Below are 22091 nucleotides of genomic sequence, written 5' to 3' on the forward strand. Positions count from 1 at the left end.
ACCTTGAAAATTCATCCCTATCCTGCTCTGCTTCTCCCCACCCCACTCCGATGCCTTTTGAATTCCTGTGGCAGCCTCCTCCCCATCTACTCGTCTTCACGTGTCTGCCCTCTGCTCCTTCCACTGCAGCCCGTGGGCCTCCTAACGTGCACATCTATCATCCCTTTGCTCCTCTGCAGGAAGCCCCACCCTAATCATCTGCTGTTCCTGGGATGAAGCCCAAGTCCCTTCTCTGGCCCCAGGGGTCTTGTGTGGCCTGGCTTCTGCCCAGCCCCCAACCCACATTTTCCTGCCTACTCCACCCAACCTTCCTACTCTGGCCACAGGAGCCTCCATTTCTCCTGTGGCCATGCTCTCCACTACCCTCCTGACCTGACACAGCTATGCGTTTTTTTTTTGTTTTGTTTTTTGAGATGGAGTTTCACTCATTTCCCTGCTAGAGTGCAATGGTATAACCTTGGCTCATTGCAACCGCTACCTCCCGGGTTCAAGCGATTCTCCTGCCTCAGCCTCCCAGGTACCTGGGATTACAGGCATTTGCCACCTTGCTCAGATAATTTTGTATTTTTAATAGAGACCGGGTTTTACCTTGTTGGTCAGACTGGTCTGGAACTCCTAACCTCAGGTGATCCACCCGCCTCAGCCTCCCAAAGTGCTGGGATCACAGGCATGAGCCACCGTGCCCAGCCCATCTGTGTTTTGTTTTGTTTTGAGACAGAGTCTCACTCTGTTGCCCAGGCTGGGGCACCGTGGCACCACCTCAGCTCACTGCAACCTCTGTCTCCAGGGTTCAAGCGATTCTCATGTTTCACCCTCCCAAGTACCTGGGATTACAGATGTGTACCACCACACTGGTTTTTTTTTTTTTTTTTTTTTTTTTTTGTATTTTTAGTAGAGACGGGGTTTGGTCATGTGGCTGGTCTCGAACTCCTGAGCTCAGGCAATCCACCCAACTTGGACTCCCAAAGTGCTAGGATTACAGGCATGAGCCACTGCACCCAGCCACTTTTTTTTTTTTTTTCTTTTGACATGGAGTCTTACTCTGTCACCTGGGCTGGAATGCAGTGACAGGATCTTGGCTCACTGCAACTTACCGCTCCTAGGCTCAAGTGATTCTCGTGCTCAGATTCCCGAGTAGCTGGGACTGTGGGCGTGCACCACCACGCCTGGCTAATTTTGGTATTTTTAGTAGGTACAGGGTTTCTCCATGTTGTACATGCTGATCTCAAACTCCTGGCCTCAAGTGATCCACCCACCTCAGCCTCCCAAAGTGCTGGGATTACAGGCGTGAGCCACCCCCCCTGGCTGGCACATCCTTCGTCTACCACAGTTGATTTTTGACTACCCTCTTTCCACTAGCTCATTCCTATTTCATTAATCAGTTTTCAGCTGAGACAAGTCCTCTCAAGGCTTTCCCAAACCCCCACATCCTGCCCAGGTGCCTGTGATCAACACTGCTGGATTTTATTTCCCAAGGATGATCTCAGCAACAGATGTCCTTTTCCTTGTCCTTCCGCAACGTAGAGCCATTGGACAGTAGAAGGACGGCTGTTGCTGAGCTCATCCTCGGAAAATAAAATCCACTTGACCACTCCCCCATCAAGATGTGGTGTCTAATTCCTTTCCCTTTGAACTTGGCTAGGTCTTAATGACTTGCTTGTAAGCGATATAATATGGTGGCAGTGATGCTGTGTGACTCCAAGGCTAGATGAGCCAAGGCCATGCAGTTCCCACCTGATTATTTGGCATGTACACTCCCAGGACACCCATCTCAGTAGCCCCTGCTGGGATCTCAGCCACTAAATTATGAGGAAGCACAAGCCACATGGAGGGGCCAGTCTTTAAGACTTTCCAGCCCAGGGGGAGACATGAGGAGATAAATCTCTCAATGATTCCAACCCTACTCATTTAAGCCACCCCAAGTCATCTCCCCAACTGAGGCAACTTACTTTAGGGAGACAGACCAGCCACCTCTGCTGTGCCCTGTCCAAATTTCTGACCCACACAGTCTCGGAGCATATAAAATTATTTTATATCCTTATGTTTGGGGTGGTTTCTTACATAGCAGCAGGTAACTGGAACAGCTGGCTATGAAACACCCATTCTCCACATTCCCTCTCCCTTGCTAAAAGAATTCCAGTTTTTGGGCCGGGCACAGTGGCTCATACCTATAATCCCAGCGCTTTGGGAGGCCAAGGTGGGCAGATCACGAGGTCTGGAGATTGAGACCATCCTGGCTAACACGGCGAAATCCTGTCTCTACTAAAAATACAAAAAATTAGCCAGGCATGGTGACGGGCACCTGTAGTTTAGCTACTTGGGAGGCTGAGGCAGGAGAATCACTTGAACCCAGAAGGCAGAGGTTGCAGTAAGCAGAGATCATGCCATTGCACTCCAGCCTGGGCAACAAGAGCAAGACTCCATCTAAAAAAAAAAAAAAAAAAAGAAAAGAAAAAGAATCTGGTTTTGTTTGAGGTGGCCATATGCTTAGCTAAATACTGGCTCTCCCAACCTGTCTTACAGCTGGGTGGCCCTGGGCCACAGTGGAAGGCTCTGAGAAAATGCTTGCTTTCCTGTTAAGTGGGAACAGTGTGGCTGGCACCCTCTGTCCCTCCCTTTTCTGCTTAGAATGAGAACACAGGGGATGGAGCTATAGCCATCACTCTGATCTTGAGGGAAATGTGGGTTTCGATGTTACCAAGTGGCTGATTCAACACAGGGAGGAGCTAAGACTCGAACTTTCTGGTTAGGTGAGAAAAATAACCCCCTTCTGGTTTGAGCCTCTGTAGCCAGCATTGTCATTGACGAGCTCCACGCTTCTCATGCAGGTTACACTTCCATTCTCAGGGGCCACCTCCCCACCAGACCACAAGCTCTGTGAGATTAGGGCCAGTGTCCGTTGTTTTCACCATCACATGCCCTTGCCCTGAGGCTGGTACACTGGAGGTTTTCAAATATTTGTTGAATGCAATCAAATAAAGGAAGGACATTGAAGGTTTTCTAGGTGGTCAGAAGCAAAGTCTCAGAGACATTTCCAACCTGACAATTTCATGCATGAGGAATTTCCAGGAGGAAGGGTTGGGTCAGGGTCTCTCAGTCTCATTCCGGCACCTGTTCCCAAGGTTGCCAAGGTCCCTGGAATCCTTACTTCTCTTTGCAGTTGGACGGGGCTGAGGTGGAGAAATCACCTGTAGTTGGCAGCTTCCTTTGCAGCATTTCTTTCTCTGGTATTAACAAAATGTTAATTTGAGGCAATGGTCACTGGCCTTTCGTGTGCCCTTTATGCCACCATAATTTTGTGACTTCAATGCAAAAAAAAAAAAAAACAAAAAACCAACCTTGTAATTTTACTTGGCCTTACAGAAAAATCCTTAGAGGATGAAGTCTAAGACAAGAGGAAGTCCAGGCAATTTTTTTTTCTCTTTCGCTTGTGGCGTTGATTCCGCTTTGCATACAGATTTAGGTCGCACGTGTGAAATCGTGTACTTATTTTAAAACGGAGTAAATGTGCAGCCGGCTTTTATGGCCATCATCCCCCACGGCAGTTCCTCTCAACATCCTTTGGTTACAAATGACCAGTCACATAACTGGTTTCACATTCGCCCTCACTTTTAGGCCTTCGTGTACTTATGATTATAGAACAGTCTACTCTTTTACTTTCCTTTGCCTGGAAACTTCCAAGCTGTCTTTGTTCTAACTAACTTTGGGAGGAACTTAGTTTATAGTGCGAAACAAAGACGTTAACAGCCCTTTCCCTAAAACAAACCCCCTTCCTGCCTAGGGCCTAGAGTGCCTTTGTAGGAATAACAAATTAGTCACAAGGTTAGAAATTAGGGTTTAGGAGTCACATAGCTGGAGGCCGCAAGATTCTAAACCTCCCCAAATTGCTCTTTGGATAACACCACAATTGCAAAACCCAAGATCAGTGCTTGAGATATTTTGCAGATCCTGCACTTGATGGATCACCTGGCACCACCCAGATCAATAAACTGGGTCATGTGTTCTTGTGGCCCCCACCCAGGAACTGACTCAGTGCAGGAGGGCAGCTTCAATTCCCTATGATATTTTTTTTTTTTTTTTTTTTGAGAGTTTCACTCTTGTTTCCCAGGCTGGAGTGCAATGGCACGACCTCGGCTCTCTGTAACCTCCACCCCCCAGGTTCAAGCAGTTCTTCTGCCTCAGCCTCCTGAGTAGCTGGGACTACAGACGCCTGCCACCATGCCTGGGTTAATTTTTGTATTTTTAGTAGAGACAGGGTTTCTCCATGTTGGTCAGGCTCGTCTTGAACTCCTGATCTAAGGTGATCTGCCTGTCTCAGCCTCCCAAAGTGATGGAATGACAGGTGTGAACTACCGCACCCGGCCAACTCCCTATGATTTTATCTCCTCCCTGGCCAGTCAGAACTCCCAACTCACTGGCCCCATATCCACCAAATTATCCTTAAAAACTCTGATCGCCGAAATCTTGGGGAGACTGACTTGAGTAATAATAAAACTCTGGTCTCCCAAACAACTGGCTCTGCATGAATTATTCTTTCTCTATTGCAATTCCCATGTCTTGATAAATTGGTTCTGTCTAGGTAGCGGGCAAGGAGAACCTGTTGGGCAATTATAGCTTTGTGTCCCTGGGCTATTTTCGCAGACTTTTTGCAACTCGTTTTATCTACTGGTACACAGGGATGTAACTGAATTGAAGATGAACTTTTTTTTTTTCTTTGAGATAGAGGCACACTCTGTCACCCAGGCTGGAGTGCAGTGGTGCAATCTCAGCTCACTGCAACCTCTGTCTCCTGGGTTCAAGTGATTCCCCTGCCTCAGCCTCCGGAGTAGCTGGGATTACAGGCCTGCACCACCACGCCCGGCTAATTTTTGCATCTTTAGTACAGACAGGGTTTCACCATGTAGGCCAGACTGATGCCGAATTCCTGACCTCAAGTGATCTGCCTGCCTCGGCCTCCCAAACTGCTGGGATGACAGGTGTGAGCCATGGCACTCAGCTGAGGATGAACTCTGTTAATGTGTGAAAGGTGCTGAGAGCAACACCTACATGCGCTATGTGAAAACAACAAATGCTGGGCGTCATTGCATTCATCTGAGCAGAGAGATGGCTGTGTCTGGAGCAAGCCCAGAGAGGCAGGAGGCACTCCCTCACATGGCATCTCACAAGTGTCTTGCAGCCTTGATTTCTCCACTTGTAAAATGAAAGCGATCATATAGTAGTTTGTGAAACCTTTGGCAACCTGAGATGCAATGTGTGATGAGGATGCAGAATGTTATTGTAATTACATGATTACAATCTCTGCAGAGCCGGGAGGCAGGAGGCTGGCAGGATACCGCTGCCTACATGCATACCTCAGGAATTTTTTGTGTGTCTGTGAGGTTTCCATTGGAAACAAGATTCACAAAGGCAAAATCACCACCAGTCCTGGCCCCACATAAAAGATAACAAGGAGAAGATGGAGCCTGGAGTACCAGGGAGGCAATATACATAGAGTCGGTTCATAAATCCATCTAAAGCCCGTCCCCAAACACCCAAGTCAAATTTCATCTTGGAACACTTTGCATAACAAGTAATTTAAGGCATGGCAGACCCCCGAGAGCTACAGAACATTTAAATGATGGGCAAATATTTCTGTTTGGTTGTTAGGAGAAATGACTTTTTGAACTCCAGTCTTTGAGTAAAACAAGTTTGACCAGCTATAAACAGATTCAAACTAATTATTTGCTTTTGCAGGGCTTCCATTTCATTTTCATGAGGCTAGAGAGTGGCAAGAGATTACTTTGTGGGATAACAGGCTGTAAAAGTTGAAGCCAGTAGCTACGGTTGACTGAAAAATACACCACAACCCCCCACCCCCACCCACCACTGCTATGGAGCCTGTTCTGCTGGAAGGCAGAGGCCTTGCAATAGGGGTGCTGGATTTGATCCCCTGTCTGCAGGGGAATTTTGGCACTGGAGATGAACAATGGGTCACTGTGAATAGGGAATTGCAATTTCTTTAAGAGATGACATCTTGCTCTGTTATCCAGGCATTTGAAAATGCTCCTTAAAAGACATCGTGGGTCGGGTGCGGTGGCTCAAGCCTGTAATCCCAGCACTTTGGGAGGCTGAGGCGGGTGGATCACGAGGTCAAGAGATCGAGACCATCCTGGTCAACATGGTGAAACCCCGTCTCTACTAAAAATACAAAAAATTAGCTGGGCATGGTGGCGCGTGCCTGTAATCCCAGCTACTCAGGAGGCTGAGGCAGGAGAATTGCCTGAACCCAGGAGGCGGAGGTTGCGGTGAGCTGAGATCGCGCCATTGCACTCCAGCCTGGGTAACAAGAGCGAAACTCCCTCTCAAAAAAAAAAAAGAAAAAAAAAAAAAAAAAGACATCGTGAAGATAAGCCACAGAGGCTGGCACAGTGGCTCATGCTTGTCATTCCAAAACTTTAAGAGGCTGAGGCAGGAGGATGGCTTGATCTCAGGAGTTTGAGAGCAGCCTGCACAACATAGTGAGACCCCATCTCTACAAAAAAATACAAAATGTAGCTGGGTGTCATGGCACTTGCCTGAAGTTCTAGCTACTTTGAAGGCTGAGGTGGGAGAATCACTTGAGCTCAGGTGGTTGCAGCTACAGTGAGCCGTGATGGCACCACTGCACTCCAACCTAGGGAACAGAGTGAGGCTCTGTTTCAAAAGAATTAAAGATAAAGTAAAGTGGAAAGAATATTCGCAACACATGTATCTGATAGAGGACTAGCCCAGAATATGTAGAGAACTCCAACAAATTAATCCTGAAGAGAACAACTCCTAAGAAATGAATGAAAGACTTGATCAGGCTCCCTCACAGAAGATCTAAGAACGGCCAATGAATATATAAAAGATTTCCAATGTCTTGAGTCATCAAGGAAATGAACGTGATCACCATGGTAGACAGAGTGGCTAAATTTTAAAAGATTAACAGTTTCAAATGCTGGCAAAGATTGGGGAACATGGAAGGCTCCATGTTGCTGTTGGGAATGTGGAATGGCACCGCCTCTCTGGAGTACTGCTGATTACAAAGTGAAACGGTCACCTACCTTATGACTCGGCAATTCCCCATTGGTCTTTACATAAGAGAAATGAAAATGTAGTTCATCAAATGACATGTACTAGGATGTGGATAGCAGCTTTGTTCAGAAGAATCCCAGACTGAAAACAGCCCAAATGGGTATCAATCATACATTTGGGTCCATCATGGTGTGTTTATGAGATGGAATACTATGCAGCAATAAAAAAGAACTACTGATACAAGTAATGACATGGATGGTTCTTTTTTTTGAGACAGAGTCTCACTATGTCACCAGGCTGGAGTGTAGTGGCGTGATCTTGGCTCACTGCAACCTCTGCCTCCTAGGTTCAAGTGATTCTCCTGCCTCAGCCTCCTGAGTAACTGGGACTACAGGTGCATGCCACCACACCTGGCTAATTTTTGTAGTTTTAGTAGAGAAGGGGTTTCACCATGTTGGCCAGGATAGTCTCAATCTCTTAACCTCATGATCTGCCCACCTCGGCCTCCCAAAGTGCTGGGATTACAGGCATGAGCCACTGTGCCCGTCTGACATGGATGGTTCTTAAAAACTATACTGAGACTGGGCATAGTAACTCATGCCTGTAATCTCAGTACTTTGGGAGGCTGAGGGAGCAGATCACTTGAACCAAGGAGTTCAAGATCAGCCTGGGAAGCACAGAGAAATCCCATCTTTACAAAAAAATACAAAAATTAACCAGGTATTGTGGTGCATGCCTGTAGTCCCAAATACTTGGGAGGCTAAGGCAGGAGGATCTCTTGAGCCCAGAAAGTTGAGGCTACAGTGAGCTATGATTGCACCACTGCACTTCAGCCTGGGTGACAAAGTGAGATCTTTCCTAAAGCAAACAAACAAAAAATTATACTGAACAAACAAAGCAGCAGACAAGAGTATAGGCTGCATAAACCCATTTATATGAAGCCCAGAACAAACAAAGCAATCTATAAACATAGAAAGTGGTCACCTGGGGAGAATAAGGAAATTGACTAAAAAAGGGGAGAGAGAACTTTCTGGGCTGATGGTGGCATCTAATCTTTGCTATCTGATACAGTGGCCACTAACCTCATAAAATGTGACTCGAATTGTGGCTGGTATGACTGAAATAATAAATTTTTAATTTTATCTAAATTTTAAAACTGAGACAGTATGAAATATTTCCCCTTAAACACAACTCTATTATTTTGGTAGAATTGTGTTTTTCTTTTTTCTATTTGTTTTTTAGAGGCAGGGTCTCATTCTATCATGCAGGCTGCATTGCAGTGACATGACTACACTCACTGCAGCCTTGAACTCCTGGTCTCAAGCAATCCTCCCCCGTCAGCCTCCAGAGTAGCTGGGACCGTAGGTGTGCATCACCATCCCCGGCTCATTTAAAATTTTTTTTGTAGAGAGGAGGTCTCACTGTGGTGTTCAGGCTTGTCTTAAAGTCCTGGCTTCAACCGATCCTCCCATCTCAGCTTCCCAAAGTGCTAGAATTACAGGCACTAGCCACAGCACTAACTTGAACTGTTAAAAAATTAGCCTTCCAACGCCACACATCTACAACAATCTGATCTTTGACAAACCTCACAAAAACAAGCAACAGGGAAAGGATTCCTTATTTAATAAATGGTGTTGGGAAAACTGGCTAGCCATGTGCAGAAAGCAGAAACTGGACCCCTTCCTGACACCTTACACTAAAATTAACTCCAGATGGATTAAAGACTTAAACATAAGATCTAACACCATAAAAACCCTAGAAGAAAATCTAGGCAAAACTATTCAGGACATAGGCATAGGCAAGGACTTCATGATTAAAACACCAAAAGCATTGGCAACAAAAGCCAAAACAGACAAATGGGACCTAATCAAACTCCACAGCTTCTGCACAGCAAAAGAAACAGTCATTAGAATGAATCAGCAACCAACAGAATGGGAAAACCTTTTTGCAATCTACCCATCTGACAAAGGGCTAATATCCAGAATCTACAAAGAACTAAAACAGATTTACAAAAAAATACAAACAAGCCCATGCAAAAGTGGGCAAAGGATATGAACACTTTTCAAAAGAAGACATATATGAGGCCAAAAAACATGAAAAAATGCTCATCATCACTGGTCATCAGAGAAATGCAAATCAAAACTACATTGAGATATCATCTCATGCCAGTTAGAATGGCGATCATTAAAAAATCTGGAGACAACAGACGCTGGACAGGATATGGAGAAATAGGAACACTTTTACACTGTTGGTGGGAGTGTAAATTAGCTCAACCATTATGCAAGACAGTGTGGCGATCCCTCAAGGACCTAGAAATAGAAATTCCATTTGACCCAGCAATCCCATTACTGGGTATATATCCAAAGGATTATAAATCGTTCTATTATAAGGACACATGAACACGAATGTTCATTGTGGCACTGCTTACAATAGCAAAGACCTGGAACCAACCCAAATGCCCATCGATGATAGACTGGGCAGGGAAAATGTGGCACATATACACCATGGAATATTATGCAGCCATCGAAAAGGATGAGTTCATGTCCTTTGTAGGGACATGGATGAACATGGAAACCATCATTCTCAGCAAGCTGACACAAGAACAGAAAATCAAACACTGCATGTTCTCACTCATAGGCAGATGTTGAACAATGAGAACACATGGACACAGGGAGGGGAACATCACACGCTAAGGTCTGTCGGGGGGAAATAGGTGGGGGAGAGTGGAGGGAGGGGAGTTAGGGAGGGACAACATTGGGGGAAATGCCAGATATAAGTGATGGGGAGGAAGGCAGCAAACCACACTGCCGTGTGTGTACCTATGCAACAATCTCACATGTTCTTCACATGTACCCCAAAACCTAAAATGCAATAAATTTTTTTTTAAAAATTAGCCTCCAAATTGAAATGTGCTATAAGTATAAAACATGTACAAAGTTTCAGACTTGTTACCAAAAAAAGAGAAAAATTTCTTATGATCTTTTCGTATTGAAATGATGTTTTAAATACACTGGGTTAAAAATATAGTATTAACGTAATTTTCACCTGTTTCTTTTTACTTTTCCAAATGTGGCTCCTAGAAACTTTAAAATTACATGTATAGGTCTTGCTCCATTGCTATCAGACAGAGCTGCTCTGTGTTTTGTTTGGGTGGAGGCTACCTGGGAGGATGCAATGATCAGAACTCACTGAACAGAATGCCTAAAATCCGTGCACGGGATAGTGTTAATTATAGTTCAATTAGAAAACCACACACACATGACCCCTGCCTGACTCATGCATGGTATTAGAAATTGGGAAGCAGAAGGGCAATGACTGGGCGGGAGAATGAGAGGAGCTGGAATGTTCTATTCCTTTCTGGGAGTTTAACTCTAAAATTGAACCTGGCTTTATGACACGTTCAAGGCGTGTGAGTCTCTTGAATTAAGAGGCAAATTTATGCAGAACAACTGGCTAATTAGTGTGCTGCCCTGGGAGCCATTGTGTTTTACAAGCAAGAAGGTTCCACAGCCCCAGGACTGGTTTCTCTAAGCCCTAATCTCCCCCTGAGGGCCTGGACTTGCCCTACTGGAGAGGGCTTGGCTCACTCCCCAACAACCCCCTGAAGCAGCTCCCGCATTATCCTGTCTCCCCTTCCCTCAGACCTTGTCCTCAAAGAAAAACCCCAAGTGCCAACCTGCTTAGGCTCAAGCACATTTTCAGGAGAGCAAAATCTTTTGACCAAGAAGAGGCCTTTCCATCTGCTACAGCCAGGCCAGGAGCCTGGTGGCATGAGGGATGTTGACTTCCTGAACCCAGGTGGCAATGTGGCAAAGGGTGGGGTTAATCGCTCCATCTATGTGCCTGATCAGGGTGACCACAGCTCTGGGTCGGTTCAGACAGGAAGCGCAGAAGGATGCCAGAGTTTCCACTGTGGGTATGGAGGGGCAGGAAGTCAGGAGTAATGGGCGAGAAAACAGGACTGGATGGCTGGCCGTGCCAGGAATTGTGGTCAACATCAGCTCCTTCCCCATCTGTTTCTGTCCTTGGGGGGTCGGACCTGCAGACACAGCTTGGCAGCAGGTGGAGAGAATGACCAAAAAGAAGATACAATGGAGGTGGAGGTCATGAGCTTTGGACCTTCCAGACGTGGGTCCAAGTCATGGGTCTGGTGCTAGCAATGAAGACCTGTGCAAGTTACTTAATTTGTCTAAATCTCAGTTTCCTCTCCCGTAGAAGAAAGACAATAATAGTAGCTGCTATAAAGGGTGAGTTGGAAGTTATGTTAAATGGGGTAATGTAAGCTGAGTGTTTGGTAAAGTATTACTGGTTCTGGGTGGTGGCTCTATTCTAATAGGACCCGAGCCAATGTCTTTTGAAACAAATGAGAGAACGAAGTCCCCAAAGAGCACGTCAGGGCCACAGTCAAAGAGGGTGAGGCTCACAGCAGTGCTCCCATGCAAGCAGAAAGCCAGAGGGCTAATCAGAGAATGGATGGGCTGCCCATCAATGTTGTGTGTCTTAGGCTGTGTTCTCTAGAAGTAGATCTTGGGGGAGAATTCAGGTGGAATTGAAAATCCCCTGGTAGAAATTGCTCCTAGGCAAAACCAATTGGAAAGTAGGTAAGCAGGACCAGGAAGAGAAGGTGGCCAGGGAAGGGCGCAATATCAAGCAAAGTCTCACAGAGAACCACAGTGGCAGCCCCAAGATGGCCCCCAAGGATCCTTCCCTCATGGTATTTCTGCCTTTGCATAGCTCTGCTCCCACTTCAGATAGGATGGACCTGTTTAGCAATAGGGTATTGTGAAATAGATGGAGTGTGGCTTCCAAGGCTAGGTCATAAAAGACTGCAGTTTCTCCCTTGCTTTCTTGGTTCACCCACTGGACGAAGCCAGCCACCATGTTGTAAGGATGCTCAAGTAGTCTGTGGAGAGGCTGATGTGGTGAGGAACTGAGGTCTCTTGCCAGCAACCACTCCAGCTTGCTGGCCTTGTGAGGGAGCCTTCTTGGAAATAGATCCTCCTGGCCCAGTTGAGTCTTCAGGTGATGGAGCCCAGCGGGCATCTTGACTGCAACCCCATGAGACATGAGCCAGAATCACCCAGCCAAGTCACCCATGAATTCCTGACCCACAAAAACTGTGCTATGGATTGAATATGTCCCCTGAAGTCCATGTGTTGAAAACGTAATGCTCAATGCAACCATGTTGAGAGGTAGGACCTCTAAGAGGTGATTATGTCATGAGGGCTCTGCCTTCATAAATAAGTTAATGTTATTATCATGGGAGTGGGTTTTTTATGAAAGCAATTTTACCCCCCTCTCCCCATCTCTCTCATCCTCTTTTGCCATGTGATGCCTTCTGCCACGTTATGGTACAACAAGAAAGTCCTCATCAGATGCAGACCTTTGATCTTGGGACTTCCCAGCCTCTAGAACCATGAGCTGATAGATTTCCATTCTTTATAAATTTTTAAGTCTCAGGTATCTGTAATAGCAGCACAAAATGGATTAAAACACCCTCTTAGCAGCATTAATGGCCAAAGCTTATGCATAGATTTGCAGGGGTCAGAGCCCCCTAAAATTTTGGTGCTTAGAAACAGGAATGGATTTCTGAACTCAGAGGTAACGCTGCCTCATATCACACACTTGCGGCTTCCTTTATGTAACGTACCTTATTGATTTCTATTTAATAATGACTGATGCAGCTCTTGGGCCCTTTCTCTGATGAATTCAAGCTGTCTGTCAAGTAGGAGAGACAGGGCAGGAGTGAAGCATTATTATTCCAAAGCACAGTCATTAGATTAATAGTAAGCTCCAGCAACACCATTAACGTGGGGAGAATCGATGAAATAACAGAGGCAAGGCTGCCTCCAGATAAGATCACTGCTTCTCAAGCATGTGTCCTATTTATAGATCATGTGTGTTCATTCTACCTTTGGATCTTTCTTCCCTCGAGGGCTCCCGAGTGAGCTGATTATAATCTTTAAGACTACGTGTCAGCAGCATAAACCACTATCACCATCACTCTTTATCCTTGACTCATCTTCTTCCACCTGCCTACCAGCAAAAGTAGACAACACTCTGTTGCCTCGTGTTGGAGCAAACGCATTATTCACAACTTTCCCAAAAGAAATTTTTGTCTCACCATGATCAATCTTTTCCTATAATTTGAGAAAATAAAAATTTTAAGGCCATAAATAGACAGTAAACTTTGGAAATAATTTCCTCAAATGGATTTCCCTGTGCCCGTCTGTTCACAAACATTTAGCTCTCCTAAGTCATAGCTTGTCAGCAAAGTGACTTTAATTTTTAAAAATTTTTTTTTAACTTTCTTCTTTTAAGATGGAGCCGCATTCTGTAGCCCAGCCTGGAGTTCAATGGCGTGATCTCCACTGACTGCAACCTCTGCCTCCCGGGTTCAAGCAATTCTCCTGCCTAGCCTCCTGAGTAGCTGGGATTATGGTCACCTGCCACTACACCTGGCTAGTTTTGCCTTTTTAGTAGAGACAGGGTTTCACCATGTTAGTCAGGCTGGCCTCAAACTTCTGATCTTAGGTGATCTGCCCGCCTTGGCCTCCCAAAGTGCTGGGATTACAAGCATGAGCCACTGTGCTCAGCCAAAGTGGCTTTAATGTCTTTAGTTTTTATCTTCTCAATTTGTTATTCAGAACAGGTGGAGGAGGTGAGGAGGAGATCCTTTCTCTGGAAGATATTCCTTTCTAAATCTAAGGAAAGGGTTCTCTAGTTGTGTATGAGAGACTTGAGTGAGACTAAGCTAGTGGTGTTAGGAAGGTGGGCAAGGTCATCACTGACAGCTCTCTTAAGAATCTTTTTTTCCAGATGGATTGCAGAAACTTATTGAAATTGGAGACACTGTTTAATCTTCTTGTACCACGAGACTCCATTAGCTTGTCTGCAAAGTCCTCTGGGAGGCTGAGGATCATTTGAGCCCAGGAGTTTGAGGCTGTAGTAAGCCTCAAAGAGCCACTGCACTCCAGCCTTGGTGAGGCAAGACCCTTTCAAGGGGTAAACTGGATGCTTGATTGGTGTGGTCATTAAAAACCCTAGTTTTTGGGATAACAGGTCTGCCTGCATTTCTTCAAGCATGAAGTCTGAGTCCTTTGCTTCTTTAGAACTTGCTCCACACATTGTAGTCAAGCTCACTCTCCAACCCAAGCAAACCATTCACGGATAAAAACGTTACCAGTAGCTGAAGTACAAATGAGGACTTCCATTAAAAGGCTAGACATCCGTAAACTCTTTTCAAAGTTTTCTGTCACAGGGTTCTTCAGTGTTAACTTTGTCTACAAGTTCATTTCAGGTCAGACATTTGAAAGGACCTTAAGCATAGTTTGAAGGTATGAACAAAGAAAGACCACCACTGGATGAAACGTACAGAGTCTCAGTGCCATGGGAAAGGTGGCCAGCCTCGAGAGATCCCTTTTAGCTATCACATTCATCTCTGCAACCTGGACAGCACCTCCTCCACTCAGAAGGACCTCTGAGATCCCCTCCCTATCCAAGAACTCATTCTGAAGCACAGGCTTCTTCCACACCTCACTCTGCCTGCCATCCTGGCTTGAATCCTTCCGGCCTCTGAGCTCACTGATCCTCCATTGATTATCTTTCTGTTTCTAGTCTTGTCTTGACCTTTGATAGGATTCCAGTTTTTATCTAGAGCCATTATCAACTTAGTTCAACGTCCCCCTTGGTTCAACTAAGCCACAGCACGTTTCCTCTGCCCTCAGCGTCTCCCCTACCTTAAGAAGAGTCATCTTGCATTCTCTTGCACCACAAATAGGACCTTAACAGAGAGATATGGGACTTGGATAGAGACATCTAGAGTCAAGTCAGAACAGATTGGAGCCACCTGTGGCCCAAGCTGGTATCTCTTTTCTTGGATGTTCTCTCTGTACCACTGTCCCTCAATAACGTTACGCTTGAGAAGGTAACATTTAAGAAAATAATTTTCTCCCACACCCCACTCTGCATGTTGCCAATGGTTTCTAGTCACATGGCTTGGGATCTCCCCTTTGCTCCCCAGTTTTCCTTTATGTTTCAGATTAGAACTATGGACTTTCTACTGATGGCCTATTGAAATGTATCTTTTGATTAAAATCAAACAGTTCATCACTGAACATGCCAAGCCACAATAATACATGAAGGGTAAAATGGGCACACAGCTTGTAAATTCTTAATTATGATGACTCCATTCTCCCCTCCCCTCCCTTTCTCTTCTCTTCTCTTTTGGGATGGAGTTTTGTTCTTGTTGCCCAGGCCGGCATGCAATGGCATGATCTCGGCTCACCGCAACCTCCGCCTCCTGGGTTCAAGTGGTTCTCCTGCCTCAGCCTCCCGAGTAGTTAGGACTACAGGCATGTGCCACTATGCCCAGCTAACTTTGTATTTAGCAGAGATGGGGTCTCTCCATGTTGGTCAGGATGGTCTTGAACTCCTGACCTCAAGTGATCCGCCCGCCTCAGCCTCCCAAAGTTCTGGGATTACAGGCATGAGCCACCATGCCTGGCCTATCATGACTCCATTATTCTTTCCCTTTGAGAATTTAAGATCAAAATCCTATAAAAGTGGAAATGATGTAAATGCTCAATAATAGGGATGGGGTAAAGAAATGAATGGCCTTGCCCTAGTAAACCGTTAAGGGTTGAGTTTGCAAAGAGCACTTGGTGACTGCTGCATGAAAAAGACAGGGTAGAAAAGCCTGTCTTCAGTGCAAGCCCCATTCTGCTGTGCCCTGCAGCCTCACCTGGGGCACTGGCTTGCAGGGCTGGGACCACCTCTATCTTCCTTCCACGTCTTGCTGGGGAGGGCAGGCGAAGTCAGTTGTGAGAATGCAGCCTTGATGATTCTAGAAGGGTAGGGTCCCTAGCAGGACGTCAACAGTTTGCAGTGAAGGACTGCAATTTTAAACCAGGCGCTAAGGTGGGAAAAAAACCTGTGGTGCTGGTGGGTGGGAGGGGGGTGGGGGTGGGGGGGAAGCTGGAGGAGGATGAGAGGAGAGTGGGGAGCCCCAGGGATGGAGTAGGGAGGGCTGGTAGTCCACAACCACCATCATGAGAGCCTGCGCTAGCAATGGGAAGTCTCTTCAGAAGACGGTGTTCAAGCCTTATCTTTACACTCTTTGGGGCCTATATTGGTTGTTTTTTTTTACGGAGGCACAGAATGAATCGAATCCCCACCATGCTGACTGTTCACAGGGCTGAGTTCCTGTCTGTTCTGTTTCGTGTTTCTGTCATGTCCTAAGCAGGCACACATATCTATCCCATAGTGTCTGGGGAGCGACCAACCAAGGAAATGGGAGGTGAGGTGTCTGTGGCAGGTCAGAGCTCCCTGGGCTGAGGTTCACGCAATTAAATCAAATAAACAACAAATACCTATAAATATTTGTATTGACTGTTTCTGGAAACCATACCTGAACCCTTGATTTATCAGAAGCAAAGCTTAGGTTAGAGTTTACCACTTTCATGGAGGGAGGGGGAGAGGGGAGATGAGAAAGGGGAGGGGAGAGAGAAGAGAGAGGAGGGAGGGAGAGAAAGCAGAAAGGGAGCGGGAGGGAGGAATCGAGGAAAGAGAGGGAGATGGCGGGAGAGAGGAGAGAGGAGAGAGAGGGATGGGAGAGATTGAGAGAGAGGGAAGGAGGGAGACAGGGAGGGAGAGGGAAGAAAAGGAGGGAGGGGGAGAGGAGAGCGAAAGAGGGAGGGAGAGGGAGGAAGGCAGGAAGGAAGGGAGAGGCAGAGGCTGAGAGAGGAGAGGCTTTCTGACACTTCTCTCCTCTGAGCACAGAACCCTCCTAGGACAGCCTGTCTCCTTTCATGAAGCTTCCCTGCCACCTTCTCTCTCGCTCCTCCCATGTCTGTCCCTTTTGGAGACAGCTCACCCCACTGTCTCCTACTGGACTGGAGTTCACCTGGAATGAGCCTTCTCTGCTCCTCTAGCACCTGGACTGGCTCCCAGCAACTTTCTCCAGCAGCTTCGGACAGAAATCTTGCAGAGCTTCCATTCTAAGTTCAGCCACCACCACCTCCCATCCAGTGGTTTCTAAACAATCTCTGAGCAAGATTTTGGTTTTATCACCTATTAACTTCTTTGTTTTTTTTTTTTTCTCCATTTTGGGGAAGAGGTCCACCAGCATTCCTCTCGTGCTGAACAGAAGCTGTTTTCTGCTCAACTCTTGTTCTTGGATGACCTGGCATGGAGGGATATCTTGAGACCCTGGGAATCATCAAACAAGCCTGGGTCTGAGAACTGAGGGACGTCAGAGGTGGCATCCACACTCAGGAGGGGTGAAGAAAACGCCCCCTTCGTCGTGTTCTCATGAATTTGGTTCTTCCAGAAATGTTGTTTACTAAGTTACATTTATTAAGAAATAATATATTCTTTAAAAAATATTATTATTATTGCTGAGACAGGGTCTTGCTCTGTTGCCCAGGCTGGAGGACAGTGGTGCAGTCATTGCTCACTGCAGCCTCAACCTCCTGAGCTCAAGTAATCCTCCTGTCTCAGCCTCCTGAGTAGGTGAGACCACAGGTGTGTACCACCATACCTGGCTAATTATTATTATTTTTTTTGAGAGACAGGATCTTGCCATGTTGCACCAAGCCAGTCTCAAATTCCTGGGCTCAAGTGATCCTCCCACCTTGGCCTCCCAAAGTGCTGGTATTACAGGCAGGGGCTATTGCACCCAACCAAAATTATTCTTATTAATCAAATATGTACATTAGGCAATTGGCTCTTCCACTAGCCAGAGCTAAGCAGCGTTTTCCATGGAGTGGACCTGATTCCAGCTCAAGGAATCTAATGAGGCTCTGTATTCTAATTAGGCGGAGTGGCATCTTGCTCTGTAAAAACACAGGGGCTTTCATTAGACTTCTGGAAATACAGAGGCAAGACTAAAGGCCCCATTGCTGTCTGTATGGATCCTGGGGTTGAGCCTAAATTGGGATAGAAGATGTTAGTGATTCTGGAAGAGAGAACTCCAGAAGAAAGACTTAAAAACCAGAGTTATTCTGGAGTTGAGGACTTTGAAACCTCCACCAGTAACACATTATTTTGGTACAAATGAGTGATTATGCTCTAAGGTTTGACATCCAGCTTCCTAAGGGCAAACCTCAGGTTCACCCCTTATTAGTTATGTACCCCTGACCTCCCTGAACCTCAGTTTTCCCCTCTGTAAAATGAGGCTGATAATAGTAGCAACCTGAACCAGCTGGGGTGCATGTGGATGCAAAGAACATAAAGCCTGAAGCAAACAGAGACAGCACCCTGTACATTTCCACTTCTAGGCAGTATTGGCTTCATCATGACATCAAATTATAATGTGGTTGCCAACCAGTACATAAGTTAGAAATATCCTTATATCGAGAAGGCAAGCATGCATCACTTCTGGAAATCCCCACAGAAGATAAGAAAACTCTTTTCCTAGAAGCTTCCATTAAAATCTTCCTTGGGGTTCATTGGTCCAATCTGCAAAGCTCATGTGGTCATTGCTGAATCCATCACAGTCTAGGGGATGAGACTACACTGGTCATATCAGGCCTGAGCTATCTGCCCCTTCTCTAGAGCCAGAGGTGGAGTTAGCCCCAAAGAATGTGCCTTAATGAAGGTTGGGAGACTCACGAAGATTTAGGAAGATAACACCTGCAAAACACCAGGCACACAGGGAGCACTCCATAAGTGTAAGCTAATTACTGGCCATTATTGTCATCCTGGTGAAATCTGGTTAATCAAGAGTCTTATTCTACTGAAAATTTTTATTCCCATATGCCTTCATCATCCTCACCATCATGTTCACCATCATGATTATCACCACCATCTTCATCAACATCCTCATCATCTCCACCATCATCATCACCATCCTCTTCATCAAGATCACCATCTTCATCATCCTCACCATCATGATTATCACCATCATCTTCATCAACATCCTCATCAAGATCACCATCATCTTCATCATCATCCTCACCATCATTATCACCATCATGATTATCACCACCATCTTCATCAACATTCTCATTATCTCCACCATCATCATCACCATCATCATCATCATCCTCAGCATCATTTTCACCATTCTCTTCATCCTCATCCTCCTGATCATCACCTCATGATCATGATCAGGAGAGGAGAGGAGGAGAGGAGAGGTGATCATTCACTGTCGTTTTCATCATCATAACCATCATCATCACCATCATCATTGCCATCATCTTCACTGGCACTGTCATTGGCCAAGTGCCTACTGTGTGCTGCCAGCACCATTTCAGACACTTCGCAAAACTGTAATCCTTGGGACAACTTGTGAAACAGGATATCACTAGTTGCCCCCCCCCCAATGCATTCTCCCCCTTGTTCCTTACCATATAAACTCCTGAGATTTTGTTTAATGTGGCATGATTCCAAAGTTTTAAAACCAACACTAATAAAAACAAACAAAATCCACTTCTCCAGTTAGGCATGATGTTACAAAATTGTGAAACAGTTAGAAATAGTGGTAAAATTTCCTGTGCAATGAATAGACAAAGAAAAAAAGCCAACAAATGACCAGCTTCCTTTGCAGCTAGGTGTGGTCATGTGGCATAATCTGGCCAATGAGATAAGAGAAGTCTGCCAGAGACTTCTGAGAAAATCTCACCTCCCTGCTGCAGACGCCATCCGTTCTTCAGTGCTGCTTTCCTCTTCTTTCTGCTCGCAAGATGGACTCTGAAAGCTGTGGGAGAGAAACTCTCTCATGATCATGAAGATGAAAGTCACCCATTAAGAAGGACAGGGCAAAAAGGAGAAGTTTGGGACACTGAGGCTATCATGGACCAATTCACCAGCCCTGGGATCCAGACACCTCATTATGCGTTAAAGGGAAGAAAAGCAGCCTCTTTGCTGAAATCATTGAAGTTGGGGTTTCTGCTGTGGACAAGTGAATACAGCTTCGAATAGGAGATTGCTGGACAAAATGAGCCCCATCATAGATGAAGAAGCTGAGGCACAGGGAGGGAAAGCATTTACCCCAAGTGTGAAATTCAGGCTCCCAAACCAATGCTCCCACCTTAAAAAGGAGGGAAATTCTGACACAGGCTGCCACGTGGGTGGATCTTGAGAACATGATGCCAAGTGAAACAAGCCAGTCAGAAAAGGACATATAACATATGATTTCTCTTACATGAGGGACTTGGAGTTGTCATATTCATAGAGACAGAAAGTGGAACGGTGGTTACCAGGGGCGGGTGGAGGGAGACAGGGAGTGAGTGTCTAATGGGTGCAGGATTTCAGTTTGGGAAGATGAGACTGTTCTGGAGGTGGATGGTGGTGTTAGATGCAAATGCCGTGAATGTGCGTAGTGCCTCTCAACTGTGCCCTTAGAAACGGTTACGATTGTAAGGCTTTTGTTATATGTATTTTATCACAATAAAAACATATGATGTGGGAAAATTTACTAAAAACAAAACAAAAAAATCTATGCTTCCTTCAATAATGCCTCAGAAAAAGCGTGAGTGTTTTGTTCTTTCTTGCCAAGGGTTTGAAGCTCTTGTTTCTATCCCTGCCCTCTCTTCCTAGGCTCTCTAGGATCCAGTCAACACTCAGTGTGGCTGAATGAGTGTAGTTGAAGTTGCTTCTGCTTTTGGGCCATTCACCTCTCTGCCTATGGCAAGGACTCCGGACAGGTATGGCTTCTGCTCATGGCAGTTGAGATAAAGGCTGAATTTCTAGAGTCTCAGGAGTTAACTGTTACAGGGCCCGAGTCATAAGCTCAGAAGTGAAGATAAGCAGCAGCTCCAAACCAGGAGGACCAGGTCTAACATTTCTCCAGGTATGAACTATTTCCACAGCGCATACATTAACATTCAAAACTCCCCTAAAATACTCACAGTGTTATCAAGGTCCTGACTGGGGAGATGCTCTCCCTTCCCCTAAATGAAAATGTCACTGCTCAGCTTCCTGAGCCAAGTTCACAGCTCACATCTCCTCTGTCCCAGTAACACTGAGAAACTTAATTGGGTGAAAGGGTCTACACATCTCTCCTTCTGGACTTTCAGTTGTCCTCTGTGTTGCTGTGTATGAGGGTTCAAGCTGTGAGTCACTTATTTCCTTCTTAGGGGGAGGGAGAGTTTAGTATAGAGAGCTAAACAAAGACAGTTTCTCTCTCCCTGGTGTTTAAAGCAAATCTCTCTAGTATGGGGACAGGTAGAGAAAGAGACCCAGGGTCATTTAGGACAGTGGTTCTCAACCCTCACTATCTGTCCCTTAGAGTCCCTGGAGAGCTTTGACAAATGCTGATGCCCAGGCCACACCCATGACCAATTAAATGACAACTTCTGGGGATGGAACCCATACATGAGTATTTTTTAAAGTTCCTCAGGAGATTCCAATAAGCAGTCCAATGTGAGCACCAGTGTTTTGCAATCCGTGTCATTCCACTTCTGTTCTGTGGAGCAGCAGTGAAAGTGTTACCTGGAAGCTGGCCAGGAAAACAGAATCTTAGGTCCTGCTCCAGGGCTCCTGGGTCATCCAGATCACCTGGATCTGAATCTGCATGTCAGGAAGGTTCTCAGTGGAGCTCTGTGCACTTTAGAGCTTGGGGGCACTGGGATAGGTCACCATCAGAAGGAATCTTGATGACTGTGGACAGTTTCAAGTCTCTTCACCCTCAACTCTTGCAAGTTGCTTTCTGACTCCTCCCACCTTTAGGGAGACACGGCCCAGTGACATAGTCCATCCCAGGGGTGGCGTGGTACCCAAAAGTCACCTCTAACTTCTTCACCATTACATGACACAAAAGGGTTGATTGTATGCAGAGGTTTACAACCATTCTAGTACCAAATGCTGCCCATTAGGCTAGCTAATGACACGATAATAATAATTAGTAATAATAGTTACATTTATTGATAACCTACTGTATTAGTCAGGGTTCTCTAGAGGGACAGAACAGGATAGATGTATATATAAAGGGGTATTTATTAAGGGGCATTGACTCATACGATCACAAGGCGAGGTTCCACAATAGGTCATCTGCAAGCCGAAGACTAAATCCCAAAACCTCAAAAGTAGGGAAGCCGACAGTACAGCCTTCA

General features: G+C 45.7%; 1 long non-coding RNA gene and 1 other non-coding gene across 2 annotated transcripts; both read right to left on the reverse strand.

Moving 5' to 3' along the window:
- Positions 1 to 13853: 13853 nt before the first annotated feature.
- Positions 13854 to 14795, reverse strand: LOC116537398. Its single transcript, XR_004263111.1, has 2 exons — positions 14187 to 14795; positions 13854 to 14133 (listed from the first exon to the last, which is right to left on the reverse strand). It is a non-coding gene; the product is annotated as an uncharacterized LOC116537398 (long non-coding RNA).
- Positions 14299 to 14371, reverse strand: LOC116537477. The gene has a single exon (XR_004263137.1). It is a non-coding gene; the product is annotated as a small nucleolar RNA SNORD78 (small nucleolar RNA).
- Positions 14796 to 22091: the final 7296 nt, after the last annotated feature.

Source organism: Sapajus apella, unplaced genomic scaffold (assembly GCF_009761245.1).
Source record: "Sapajus apella isolate SASKATOON/1434 unplaced genomic scaffold, GSC_monkey_1.0 scaffold110, whole genome shotgun sequence".
Lineage (NCBI taxonomy): Eukaryota > Metazoa > Chordata > Mammalia > Primates > Cebidae > Sapajus > Sapajus apella.